Source organism: Pipistrellus hanaki, assembly GCF_964339955.1.
Source record: "Pipistrellus hanaki genome assembly, chromosome: 17".
Lineage (NCBI taxonomy): Eukaryota > Metazoa > Chordata > Mammalia > Chiroptera > Vespertilionidae > Pipistrellus > Pipistrellus hanaki.
Window position 1 is genome coordinate 13,531,482 of NC_140519.1, and position 13,872 is coordinate 13,545,353.

Below are 13,872 nucleotides of genomic sequence, written 5' to 3' on the forward strand. Positions count from 1 at the left end.
AAATTCATATCTATTCTTTAACCTTCAGGGAAGATGTGTTTGGTGGCAATAAAAACAACAGAACAGGAAAAAGTAGGCCTCCAAAAAGCAGAATTTTATTATTGAGAAATTATTCTAGATCAACCATCCCATTTCTCACATCCTAAAATCCCAGCACACACAATTGCAGAAAGTTTAAGAGAAACAAAAGGAAAACAGTAGAAAGCCACACTAGCATTAAACCATTGTTCCTCTCAGTCTTCTAAAATTATTTAATATAGAGCTAGATTCATTGAAAATATCTATATAACTTTTATTCACCGTATGAATCTTAGGAAATATATTTTTTAGTTTATACATAGAAGAGAGGCAAAGGCATCTTTTGCTTTTATGCTGTATGGTTTTACCATTATAATTTCCTTTCTTTTATAAAACCCATGAAAGGATACATATCACCCATATATGCCATTATTAATTTTACAACAAATTAACACTTAGTAAATATAATTTCTGATTCATGAGGATATACTTATGAGCACCTGAGTTCATATCCAACCACCCTTCCTAACTGAGAAACAGGAAAGGACATTTTACAGTTCCCTCACTTTGGCGGTATTCCTGCCAAGGAAACTTTTCAATTGCATTCTGATCCTAAGAGATTCTCAATAAATCTTTATTACAATTAATTAACTCAAAAAAGCAACTCATTTCAATCCTTGAAACCTAATCTAGGAACATGATGGAAGCCCTAGAAAGTAAACGAGTTTCCACCAAATCTCTTAGGAATTCATAAACTTTGATTGACATCTGGGAAAAATAATTACGGATTCTTAACTGTGTTCCTTCTATCTTTTCTCCCAAAAGATGCTAATATTCTGAACCCAATTTAAGATAATCTCTTAAAAATGACTTTTAGCCCTAACTGGTTTGGGTCAGTGGATAGAGCATTGGCCTGCAGACTCAAAGGTCCCAGGTTTGATTCCGATCAAAAGCATGTACCTCGGTTATGGGCACATACCCAGTAGGGAGTATGCAGGAGGCAGCTGATTGACGTTTCTAACTCTCTATCCCTCTTCCTTCCTCTCTGTAAAAAAATCAATAAAAAGACTTTTATTTAGGAGGATGCTTTTCCCAAAATATGTTCTAAGAGTGTGTTCATATAAGAATAAAACACTACTCAGGGAACATTTACTCTAAAAACTCTTTTACACACTTTGCCTGCATTAACTCCTTTAATCTTCTCAATAACCTTACATAGTGGGCACTACCATCATCTCTGTCTTAGAGAGAAGAATAACAAGGTACAGAGAGTTGAAGTAACTTGCCCAGAAGAAAACAAAATAGTAGGTGACAGGTATGGGCTTTGAACTCACTCGGTCTAGTTTCTGAATCTACACCTTAAATGCCACATTCTCCAGACTCTCTTAACAGAGCACCCACCCACCGGAGGCGTGGATGACCTTTCTGAGAGCCGCATCTGCTCCTCCCAGCTGCAACTGGCCCGCAGGGTACTCAGTGCCAGGCCCCAGGAAGCTGCAGGAGCTCAGCCACTTTCCATCATTGGTTGCCCTGCACTCAAATGAGTTTATATCTGTAGTTACAATTTCCACTTGAATTGAACCAAAGGCATTCTGAATTTTTAGGAGCAAAAGGGGTTAATTGTAAACTTTTCATTTCCTATAGCATGCCGCCATTACTCCATTTGGTTACTAATATACAAACGTGAGGGCAAATTATCATGGTCTGGAATAGAGTAAATTCTGTGAGCATCCTTTAATCTAAGACCACATTTAGGAGGAAGGGTCTGTGTTGTTATTGGACACAAGCAACAGTTCCATCCACATGCTGAGAAAGCTTGTTTTCCTCCACAGAACTGTCCCTGGGACTGAAATTCTCCCCATTATTCCTCAAAATCCTCCTTGCGAAAAGGCCTCATAGGGTGAATTGAGGCAATATCCAATTCAATATTGATAAGGTGCCTAATACTGTCTAGCTAGCTGCACTTCTGTTTGCTTGTTCGGCACAATGATTGAGAGTGTCCTACCTGCACCAGGCATGGTGTTAGGAAATGGAAAACTGTGAGCAGTACAGATAGAGCTTACAGTACAGTAAGGAGAGTGTGCCCTGAACTACTATTTATATAAATGCCTAATCATACTTGGAAAAGTGCCATGTAGGCACACAGAGAGACCTGCAAGACTGCATCAGGAGGGCTCTAACCATGGCCTCCTGGTTCGTAGGTTGATACTCAACCACTGAGCCATGCAGGCCAGGCTATCTACCGTGCATTTTTTTTTTTTTTTAGTTAGAAATTTTAAGTAGTAATTTTATTTTAAAATTTTAAGATTTACTAACATGTTTTATATCCATAACTGTATAATTAATCTAAAAGTTGCATTAAAATTTTTAGGTTGTCATCATTGCACAATAGATTTAAATGTCCATCTGAACTTTGTTTAGCCTGACAAAATGTGCTTTCATTTAACAAATGGGAGCAGTGGCAAAGAGCCAGTCCAAGATTGATAAGAAAGATATCTCTTGGGATTGAAATTTTGCTGTAACTATTCTGCAGTCTAGGCAATCCCCAGAGACTTTGGGGTTATCCATTCCTTTGGAAGCCCCATCTCCTTCTTGTCTTTTTGAAAGCAGGCAATTTGAATTCACAGACAAGTGATGCAAACACACTGCTTTGGTTCTTGTGAGGCAGGTTTTCATCTATTGGACTGGAATGCCCCACTATTTCTAGGAACTGTGTCTGGAACAAAGCACTTCCTTGTGATGCATCTACAATGAGTCATTCTTGTTAGATGAAGAGAAAGTTTTGCAATGGTTTTTCCCATTCAGATGATGACTTCCCTGGCAAAGAAGGTTAAGGTCCTGGGAGTGGGTTCAATTGTCTGCCAACTTATGGTGCCAGATCATAGGGTCTCTTCATAAAATTTACAGTTGGAACTATCCCCTGGGGCAAAATGGTTTATGGATTGGGAGAGCCAAGATGTCTCGATTAAGGGACTTCCCTGAGTCTCCCTTTGTTTTAATTTTTTTTTTTTTTTTTTTGCGGTGGGGGGGGGGTGGGGTGGTGGTGGTGTTCCATTTGCATTTGGAATCTAATGTTTTTTCATCTTGTCTTCTTCCAAGTAAAGTTCTCTTCAATGTTTACATCATAAGGTCCACCTTCAAGAATATCATGAGCGCCTCCTGAGCTGACCTAACTCTTTTTAAGACTATATACCCCTCTCTGTCAGTTCTATTCTTGCCTTCAACTGATTTCTTTAATGTTATCTCAAGCATCAGAGAATTGCATGATTCGCACAAGAATTGTTGTTCATTTTATCTCTGGTGTCTTTTTGGTCAACTTCTATGTCCTGTAAGAGGCAATGTCCACTCAGCAGTTTATATTGAAAGTACAGACAAGGCTTAGTAAGCAGACAATGCCTCATACACCAAAGCCCTCCAGCTACACCGGGCCAGTTTTGTCCGCTTAATTGATAGCTTATAAAATGTAGCTCAACAGACATAGTTGTACTTTAAAAAAATCCACCTGCTATGTGGACATAAAGCTATGAAACTATTGTATTATAACATTTTGGGTAGAGAAAGAATATTTTGAGTGGCTAAGAAAACAAATTCTGATTATTTACTCCCTCTGATCATGTATTTTTCTTGATACCTTTATGACTTGTCCACATCAAAAATACTATCCCAATTGCTTGTACAAATTTTATTTTTATTTCTGGTGTTTTATTGGTAAAAGTGCCTATCACTGTGTTAGGGGAGATATACTCTGAATAAGACTTCAAGTCTCACGAGGGCAGACATGGCCATTAGACCCAATGGGGTTTAAGATTCTTTCCCACCTTCAATACCACGCTTCTGTTGAACATGCTTTAAGCCAGGGATGGGGAACCTTTTTTTTTGCCAATGGCCATTTGGATGTTTATAACATCATGCACAGGTCATACAAAATTACCAACTTAAAAATTAGCCTGCTGTCCTTGGTCAAACATTTAAGTAACTCACCCCCAGTACCTTGGCAGGGCCAGACCAAATGATTTTGGGGGCCTTATGCAACTCTCAGGCCAGACATCCCCACCCCCGTGTTACGTGGTACCCAGCAGAGTATCTTCCACATGTTTAGGTCAGATAATAAGTGCTCTTATGTGATTGCAAATATCAACATTCAAGAGAATTGTGTTCACATGTTCCCTAATTCCAACATTGGCTGAAAATCCATAGGCTTAGAGTATAGTTATTTTATAAATATTGAATTTTCACTGGTTACAGTGACCACAGGTTACTGGTTGCCCATAATTTTCAATGTAGGAATGCAGTGGGATGAAAAATTGTGTTGTATTCTTCTTTCTTGTTTGCTAGCCAATACATTCTCAAAAAGTGAACCTGACCTAATGTGGGCATGCTTGGTCCATATGTGTCCACTTCAGACAACTCGCAAAACCTGCCCCTGTGGTTTCCTCTCCAGAATATGTCCCTCCCTGCCAAGAAGCTTGGGAAGAAAAAAACTTGAGAGCTGTCCAGTCCATACAATAAGAAATCATAGTCCACTTTTTTACGTGTATAAATAGATCCCTAATCGGTTTCAGGTTTTTCTTGTTTTCACAATCGCTCAAGCATGGATTTTGCTGTCCGCACATCTTTAAGAAGTCATCTTTTATACTACACAAACAATATGGTTTTCTTTACCTGCTCCAGCTGCCAGCAACTGTAACGGGAATACAAGAGGACTGAGGAGCAAGGGGGCCTCTCCTGCCCTGTTCCAGCAAAAGCCAACGTTGCATATAATCTCAGGATTTGGACTAAAATGTAGTTGGGTGGCAGCTCCAGAAACTCCCTATAGGAAGGACCTTGCACTTCAAAGATTTCTGGAAGTGATGGCTAATTGATTTGTCTTGAAGCTACACTGTAGCAAGCACACTTGATCTCTCTTAGGTTGCTTAGATGATACGTGTATTAGGGGTGACTGGAAGGGGGAGTGCATGGAGATTTATGATGGGATCCAACCCCCACCCCCCAAGTGCTATACGTTGGCAATGCCCCTGCTGAAGTTCTCAGAAGTACAACTACTGGAGTCTGTGTTGATTCAGTAAATGAGAGTCAGGTCAAGCCTGTTGCCCACCCACATTGCTCTGCAATTTCATACTTCCTTGTGAAATGACTTGGAGGTTCAAGCTGGATCCTGCCTTGGCTCTGATGCCAGACAATAATACTTCCTGTTCAAACCTCATACCGAGTGCAGAGCAGAGCAGAGCAGAGCAGAGCTGTTCTGAGCAGTTAACACATGGGCAGGAGCAGGATGGATTCTGTATTTTGTTTTGATAGATGATTGCTTTGATAGATGATTTACCCTATCTCTTTGGCAGATCATCTTTCAGAACATCGTTTTCTTCTAAGATAATTTCCCCAGTGATTTCTTAATCCAATGGATATAAACTGTATAGGTTGCCTTTTTTTTTTTTTTTTTTTTTTTTTTTTTTTTTTTTTTTTTTTTTTTTTTTTTTTTTTTGCCTGAACATGTTGATTTCTCCTTGCTCCTCAAGAACTGAGTTTTCTCTATAAATATCTTTTTATTTAGACTCAATTACACTGGGATCTGCTTCTCCGTAATGGAAAGGAATCAGTCTGCTGTGGACTGCAACTTGTTTTGATAGCTGGTGACTTTGAACTGAAGGGACATTACTGATATCAAAATAGCAACTGCTTTTCTTGGAAGTAGAAACTGACATGGTCTTTTCCCCCCAGTTTTTCTGCCTGAGGTGGTATCCCTTGACGACAGGCACACTCTCCAGGCTCTACTGGAGCCCTGTCCCTTTCAGATCTCATAGGCAACCACGGGAAGATCAGAGCGCTGGGCAGAGCCCGGCCTCAGAAGGGAACAGTCCAGGGCACGAAAGGCCATAAATTCAACCAGAGGAGTGCTCTTTGGAAACAACCTTGAGTCCTAATTTTGGAAAGAAAATATCTGAAGTTCAGCCCCAGTACAATGTTTGAGGCTCTTTGTTTTTTCAAAGAGGGCCGAGAGAGAGAGGGCTAGCACTAAAACTTTCAACTTGAACCATATGGAAGAACATTAAGTTCTTTTCATTTTCACAGGGGGTGGGGAGGAGGGAATTGGGGGGAGTGTCTGCAAAAGTACTTAACTGAGGAAGTTACAGAAAACGTAAAAACTCAACTGAATTTTTTCTGTGGAACTTTTGGCATGTCTCTATTCTAGAGTTTCTTGTACTGTTGTCAAAATTGGGTCAGACGTTAACAGTAGTCCATCAAACTCTGATGCAAAACTGGCCCCATTGATCCTGACACTTCCGTTAAAAAAAAAAAGAAGAAGAAGAAGAAAGAAAGAAAAGAAAATGGGAACCAGAGCTGCCATCCCATCATTGGCAGTGCAGCTGTCTCCTTAACAATATGGTCCTGGGCTCTGGAGAACATGGTATCATTCACACAAACTCCAGACACATCGACTTCTTAATCACTTCAAAGTGCTTGTCCTAGCCTATTGAGAGAGGATGCTTTGTGAGAAAAAGATGTATTTATCTACTATTCATCCTGAAGTTATTACAAAATTACATTGAAGAAGTAAAAAGTATAGCAAGTCAAAAGGATGAAACATGTAGGAGACCACAGTGGATGAAACGTTTCTACTAAGTGTTAGAAACCAGAAAGTGTAGAAGAATGATTAGCATGGTAGCTGAGTGAGGGACCTAGAAATGAAAGCACAGTTGTCTGTACTTTGGGATACCCAAGAAAGTCAAGTTCGTTCACACTGCTCTAGAGAATTGAGCATGGTGTTTGGCACATAGTAGATTATTTTCAAATATATCACTCCAGCCCAGCAGGTTTGACTCAGTGGTTGAGCATTGACCTATGAACCAGGAGGAGGTCACAGTTCAATTCCTGGTCAGGGCACATGCCCAGGTTGCAGACTTAATCCCCAGTGGGGGGTATGCAGTAGGCAGCCGATCAATGATTCTCATTACTGATATTTCTATCAGCTCTCTCCATCTCCCTCCTCTTTGAAATAAATTATATATATATAAACATATATGTATAAATATATACTTACTTATATATTTACATATATATAAAATCACTCCAAATCAAAGGAGGTGAGGCTGGATGCTTATTATCTTTAGTTACATATACCCTCACTGTCTGTAGCTGCATACTTTTCTGATGATCAATCTTCTCTGTTGTACATATTTATTCATGCACAACTATATGTATAATACACAAACACAGACACACATACACAACACAATACATGCTCATGTGTTAACCACTCCATCACTGTCTGTCTATGTACAGTGTGTCCCCAAAAATGTACACACACTTTGAGTGATTCTAAAGTCAGTGTTTATTAACATACATTTCATTTTCAACATTTAAAAGAATCTACACAAATGAAGAATTTTTTTTTTATCAATGCCTGTTTATGACATGATGACTATTCTGGTCCAGGCACAGCAGATAACGCGAAGCAGAGTAATCACAAACATCAAGAATTATTTTGTTCGGTATTTGTGGGCTCTCAATTCATCAACTGTTGCCAGTTTTGTACTGTAGACCTTATCTTTTATGCATCCCCATTAAAAAAAGTCTAGTGGGTGCTCTAGCTGTCATGGCTCAATGGATAGAGTGTAGGCCTGAGGACTGAAGGGTCACAGGTTTGACTCCATTCTGGTCAAGGGCATATGCCTGGGTTCGATCCCCAGTAGGGGGCGTGCAGGAGCCAACCAATCAATGATTTTCTCTCATCATTGATGTTTCTATGTCTCTCTCCCTCTCCCAACCTCTCTGAAATTAAAAAAAAAAAAAAAAAATGTATTTAAAAAAAGTCTAGTGGAATTTTAGAGTAAATTTTTTGTTGTTCAAAACTTAGTCTGGCTTCACTCATTATTTCAAACCAGTTAAACCTGAAAAGGAGTGAAAATTGAGTTATCAGCTGTTAATTGTGCATACATTTTTGGGGGACACCCTAAATATATACATAATAATGTAGTGTATAATATTTCTCATGATATTAGTTTATAGGCACTAAAGACATAGAAACATATATATCAATTATCTGCCACTTCATAGATCTTTGACAGTTATTCTAAAAATACTTTCGTTTCCTCAGCTTTCATAAAGTAAACGTACTTTACTTTAGGTACAATGGTTTTACTTCCATCGTAGGGTTGTTAGGAGAATTAAATGAGATCATCTTCACCACAGTGACTCATAAGAGGGTAAGCACTTAATGACTTTTAGCTATAGTTTGCAAACTAATCAAATACCAAACAAATGTATCCTAGTATTGAAGCCTATTGTTCTAAGTATGGGATTAAACGTTGTTGACAGCACCAGGCTGTGTCCATCACTGGGAATCGCTCCCACCTGCAGAGTTTTACCTGGTCTCCGCAGCCTGTGATTGACGGGTGCCTATATTAAGGGGCGGGGGCACATCAACTCAATTCAGTGCTGCTGTGAAGGGCTGCGAAGCTCCCAGTAGAATCAACCAAGGCCTCGGGGCAACCGCGTTACAGGTTCGTTTCTCTTTTTTCTCCCTCGCTCCTCTTTCTTTCAAAAGAATTACTGTACAAATCTCCTGTAGGCAGTTCTCCATCTCAGATCCTGTCTCCGGGGAGCTCCATTTAATACAAGCCACAGGAAATAAGATTTGACCGAAAATGCACCATGGATTCCAGGCCTTAGCGTGCCCCTAGCAGATCCCAGGGCTTTGCCTTTTCGGTATTTTGTTTATTTGTTTTTTGTGTTTTGTTTTGTGTGGGGGTTTTTTTGTTTGTTGTTTTTTGTTTTGTTTTTTTGTTTGTTTTTTTCTGAGTGTCTCTGATACCTCCTCATAGGTACTAGGCTTCTTCATCTCAGGTCAGAACCACTTGTATGCCCCCTGCAGCCCCTGTGTGGGCACTTGTTCTACTGCGTAGGGTCTGTGGGTGGGGAATACATCTGCCTTCCCTGTGGTCATGCAACATTCTGTATTTCTCTCTCTGCTTTACAGAGAGTGGGTTGTACTGAAATTCACAACAAAGTGCAGGGATTCAACGAATACACACGTTATACCTAAGGTGAAGCACCTTTGTGAAACCGCTAGAGGTAAACTTTGCTTGATTCCCAGGGCTTTGCCTTTTCAGTGTTTTGTTTGTTTTTTGGGGGGGGTTTTTTTGTGTGTGTGTTTTTTCTGAGTGTCTCTAACACCTCCTCACAAATACTAGGCTTCTTCATTTTATTTTATCCCATACCAAAGTTTGCTCAAGACTTGGAAGACCTGAAAAAGCATTTAACAAAGGCTTTCACTGGCTTAACCCTCTTTAACTCCAAATCTAGCCCCAAATCTAGGACTATTCACTGTTGGCTAAATACCTCCCCTTTCCTGCTTCCATAAATTAGTTCACAGGGATCTCTCTGCGTGGAATCCTTCTTTCCCGGAACACTAGCAATCCTTCATGAAGCTCTCCCTGCTAACACCAAAGAGAATTAATTATTCCTTCTTCTATATTCCCATGTCCTCTGTGGCACTCAGCATGCAATAAGTGGCTCATCAAGCATGGGTGTCAGCTGCGCTACAAAATGTTGCCCTTATTTATGCTGCACGTAATAAAACACAGAAGAGGAACTGGTTAGTGAGTGGGATGATGGATGCACTTCCCTTGCCTCCCCCCCCACCCTTGGCCTTCTGTATCGTGCTGTCTACACCTCTATTAGTGCCGGATCATGACGCTTAGTCATTGCTTAATTTATGGTCCATCTTCTTGAACAAACTGTCATCTTGTTGAGGGAGGATCTTCTGTCTTTGGTTTTAGAGTGTCTGACCCACAGGAAAGGCTCAAAATGTATCTGATGAGTGTCTGTTGGCCCCTCCAAACTGTGAGGCCATGTAATGTTGCTCGCTTTCTTCATGGCTATGTCCCCAGAATCTCACATGGTGCTCAGACATGGCAGATGTCGTTGTAATGTTGTTTTAGTGGATGAGTAAGTCATTGCTCTTATCAGGTGGTATATGGATAATAGATATTGCTCATCTTCTATTATTTTCTAGATGGAAAGCTGCAAGAACTGGGACTCATCTTTTCTTAAACTTTCTACCCTGAATTTCATTTTATGGGCTTTTAATACAGAAGTGTTAAATTAAAGGACTTTGATTTCTATAGGGAATAAATGTCCAAAGATTATACCATAAAGTTTTAAATATCAAGAATTAAATTCTGATAATAGATTTTTAGACTTACTTAACTAATAGTATTAGACAAAGGAAAATGAGCTCTTAAGTCATCTCACTTAGTCCTACATGAAACATTTATTGGGTAACTAAAATGACCTTCTGAAATAAAAGGGCTTACAATGTTTATTAATAATAGAGTTTCATAATCGTATCAAATTGGATTGGCAAGAAGGGAAAAATAGAGGCAAATCACATAATTCATGTTGTTTCTTGTGACTTAAGAACTCTGATGCCTCATAAAATTGTGAATAAGAGATGACTTTTCCCATCCTAGAGCTCTTTTTCTCCCTACTTGTCACAAACCCTCTTTCTAAGACAGGTCCCAAGCACACCTCCCCTCAAAGCTTTTACAGATTATGAACTGCAGATATCTGTGGTTGTATCTACACAGCATTAAAACAATGAAACCAGCAGGACAAAAGAAATGGTTAATTAAGGGAAAATAAATATTTTATTCCATACAAAGTAGAAATAATAACTCATTGACAATGTATTCTTTTTTCAATTACCTTAAATGTGAGAAACCAATTCTTATGCGTTTCCTCATTTTGAAAAGCAAGACTCAGACTTCTATATTGAACTGTGTTATAGTATGTTGTGCACATTTATGTATCACTAAACCAAAGAGGAAAATCCAGGGACCATAAAACACGATAAAGGGTGCACATTCTCTCGGCCTCTCCTCAGTTCTTCATTAATGCCCTGCGTTTACCTCTACTAGTGTTAACATCATGGCTGGTAAATATTATTTCTGACCTTTTCAATTAGATGGTCAGTTTCATGAACACATGACTGTCTTCTACATTCTATCTTTCATATCTATGAGTGCCTAGTCTATGGTAATAAATGTTTGTTCATTAATAAGTTAATGAATAAAATAATGGTTTGTTATACAGTGTATATAAGTATGGTGATACATTTAAATTCTGATGTCAGAGCTTAATGAGTAATTTATACCATCTTAATTCTGCTAAAACATACACCTGAATACTCCTCAGCCATCACTATTAAAAAACTATGCCATTATGTTGGAAGACTGCATAAACATAAGACAAAGAAGTTTATGAGGACTAGTCATGTGAGCACCCAGTTCACATCTCTGAGCCCCATAAGCAACAATCAACCTTTTTGAAAAGTCCTCATATTAAGTGAAGCAAGATGTTAATGCCCTATAAACCTATAACATTTTTACCTCTGACAGAGAATATGTTACAAAAAGTAACCTCCTGGAAATCAGAATTACATCTGCCTTTGACCTTCAAAGTCCATCAGGAAAAGAGATTCTACAGAAAAAAAGAACCAGATTGTTGTGAACCTATCGTTTAATGGGCTTTGCATGTTTGTGACTACTCTTCAATATGAACTGCCCTCTGTTTTATCAGGGTGAGTGGTCACTCTGGTGAAGGCCAAGACAAGGACAGGTAACTAGTGAGGTCTGAGGGCGCAGGACCAGCGCTGTTTACAGGACAATCTATGAATTCTCTAAGCATATACATTATTTAACCCTCAAAACAGCTCTGGCATAGGATACTATTGTTGTTCCCATTTTGCAGATAAGAAAACTGAAGGACAGAAAATTCAAGGAGGTTGGCCATGGTGACACAACTGGTAAGTGACAGACCTGGACCCAAGTGGCGACAGGCTGTAATTGCTGCTTTCCTGTTCTTTGTTTTCTGTATTCTGGCTCATAGCAGAATGCCTGGTACTGGAAGGATAGATGGAAGGAATGGAGGAAAGAAGGAAGGAAAGAAAGAGAAGGAAGGAAAAAAGAGAAGGAAAGAAGGAATAAAAGTGTTGAAGCTAAAAAGTTCTATAAATTATGCTCTTTATCAATCAAGTCAAATAAAATAAATATCACTTTATTAAATATTAAAAATAAGTAATATTTGACTGATAAAATTGTAAGTTAGAGGCAGGTACTATCTTTCTGGGTAGGGAAGTGTCAATGTCAGTAAGACAGTGGGGATCAGAGCTAGACCTAGTAGACTGTGGAATTTAAAAGTTGCTAAGGGCCCTAAAAGGAGATGGAATTATAAAATTCAGCTTTGAAAAAGTTGTAGTCAAATAGAGGCAGAAGAACCAGAAAAAAAAGGAAGGTGCTTTTAAGCCAAAAAATAAAGAAAATATTCTGAGATTCAGTTTCTTTATAAATTTTTTCTTAAGATCACTTTTCTTTTTCAAAGTATAGGCAGAGCAGTTGTCCTGGATGCAATGAAAGGCAGAGGGGGTGAGGAATAAATGTCCCATGTCATCTTACATCATCACCTAGATGGTCTTAAACAGCTGGTTTTGAAAGTCCCCAAAACAAAACAAAAAATTAATTTAAAAATTGGTAGGGCTCATCTGATCATTTGAAAATTGGTATGTTTTTCTGACTATGATCATTATAGTCATAATGCTTACAAAATCAATTATTATAAAATTTATTTGACTGATTATATCCTATACACTTAGGCTTGGCCATTCACGTAAAACAATGTCTTATGTAAGGTTTCTGTTTCTTTATTACTTCTGAGTAATCTGGCTGTGAGAACTCTTCTACTCCATGGGCTGTTGCTATTCTTAAAGTCTTGCTCTGTAGACACATTATGGTATCTGGGTTTTACACACTGGAAGGGAATTATGCAAGTGGAAGGCTAGGATGGAGAATTGAAAAGTTATGTGACCCACACCAAATGCTAGAGAGCTGTATAAATTTCCAGAGTGGAAGCAAAAGATAAATGCCAGATTCCAACCACACATGGTTGTGAAAATTTTCAAAGGAAAATTCCAAGAAGCCAAAATTCTACTGTTTCCTTTGTAGTTATTTGAAAATAAAGCAACCAGCTGGGATCCCTTTATTTGCACATCTGAAAGTATGCAGCAGTGTGGCAAATGGTTTTCTGAAATGAATAAATTTTGGAATCATTGAATCATAGATTTTGAAGAGTTCCCAGGAGGATATCATCCTATTTTCAAGTGAAATTATATCTTAGCTGTCTTAGAGAAAAGAAATTCTGCTTTAAAAGACATCCAGGAAAGTCTACAAAACTTCTTATGGTATATGATAAATGTTTCCAGAATGATAATGGCAACTTCTAGAGTGTCAACTATCAGATATTATATTGAGCATTTCACATACCTGTTCAGAGATCAGCAGACTACATTAAGGATGATATTAGCACCCTTTTACAGACTAGACTGTGAGGCTTAGAGAATCTAAGCAATTTACCAGCTCACACCTGGCAATCATCAGGGGCCAAAATTCAGAACCAGATCAGTCTGGTTTCAAAATTAGAGCCCTTCCCACAACATCCCAACTGCCGTCGTTCATTAGGTAAACCCCGAACTCGTCATGCTGAATTTTAGATTACTCCAATCTGCTGTCAGACTGGCAAAAGAACGTACCTGGTTTATTTGTCACTGATTGATTATCTGCTGATATCTCATTTGAACACACATTCCTTCTAAAGGGTATGCAGACTGAGAGAGTCTAAAATCTTAGTGACGGTTCATTCTCTGAAATGAGGTTGAAAGTTGTCACTAAGCAAAGAAAGATAAAAAACATTTTGTATTTACTCTAAATGCCTCTTTTTACCCTTGCATTTTTTATTTTGAATTATATGAGTGTTGGGTTATTCTCATTTCTTTACTTGTTCATGTGATCTGCAGTATAT

The 13,872-nt window shown here is 38.6% G+C and overlaps 1 long non-coding RNA gene across 2 annotated transcripts in view; it reads left to right on the plus strand.

Annotated features, from left to right (window-relative positions):
• Window positions 1-13,872, plus strand: part of LOC311612207 — a 794,730-nt gene that overhangs the window by 587,274 nt on the left and 193,584 nt on the right. For both annotated transcript variants that reach the window (XR_014793249.1, XR_014793250.1), the window contains exon 2: window positions 5,436-5,510. This is a non-coding gene — a long non-coding RNA (uncharacterized lncRNA). The remainder of the gene's footprint in view (window positions 1-5,435; window positions 5,511-13,872) is intronic.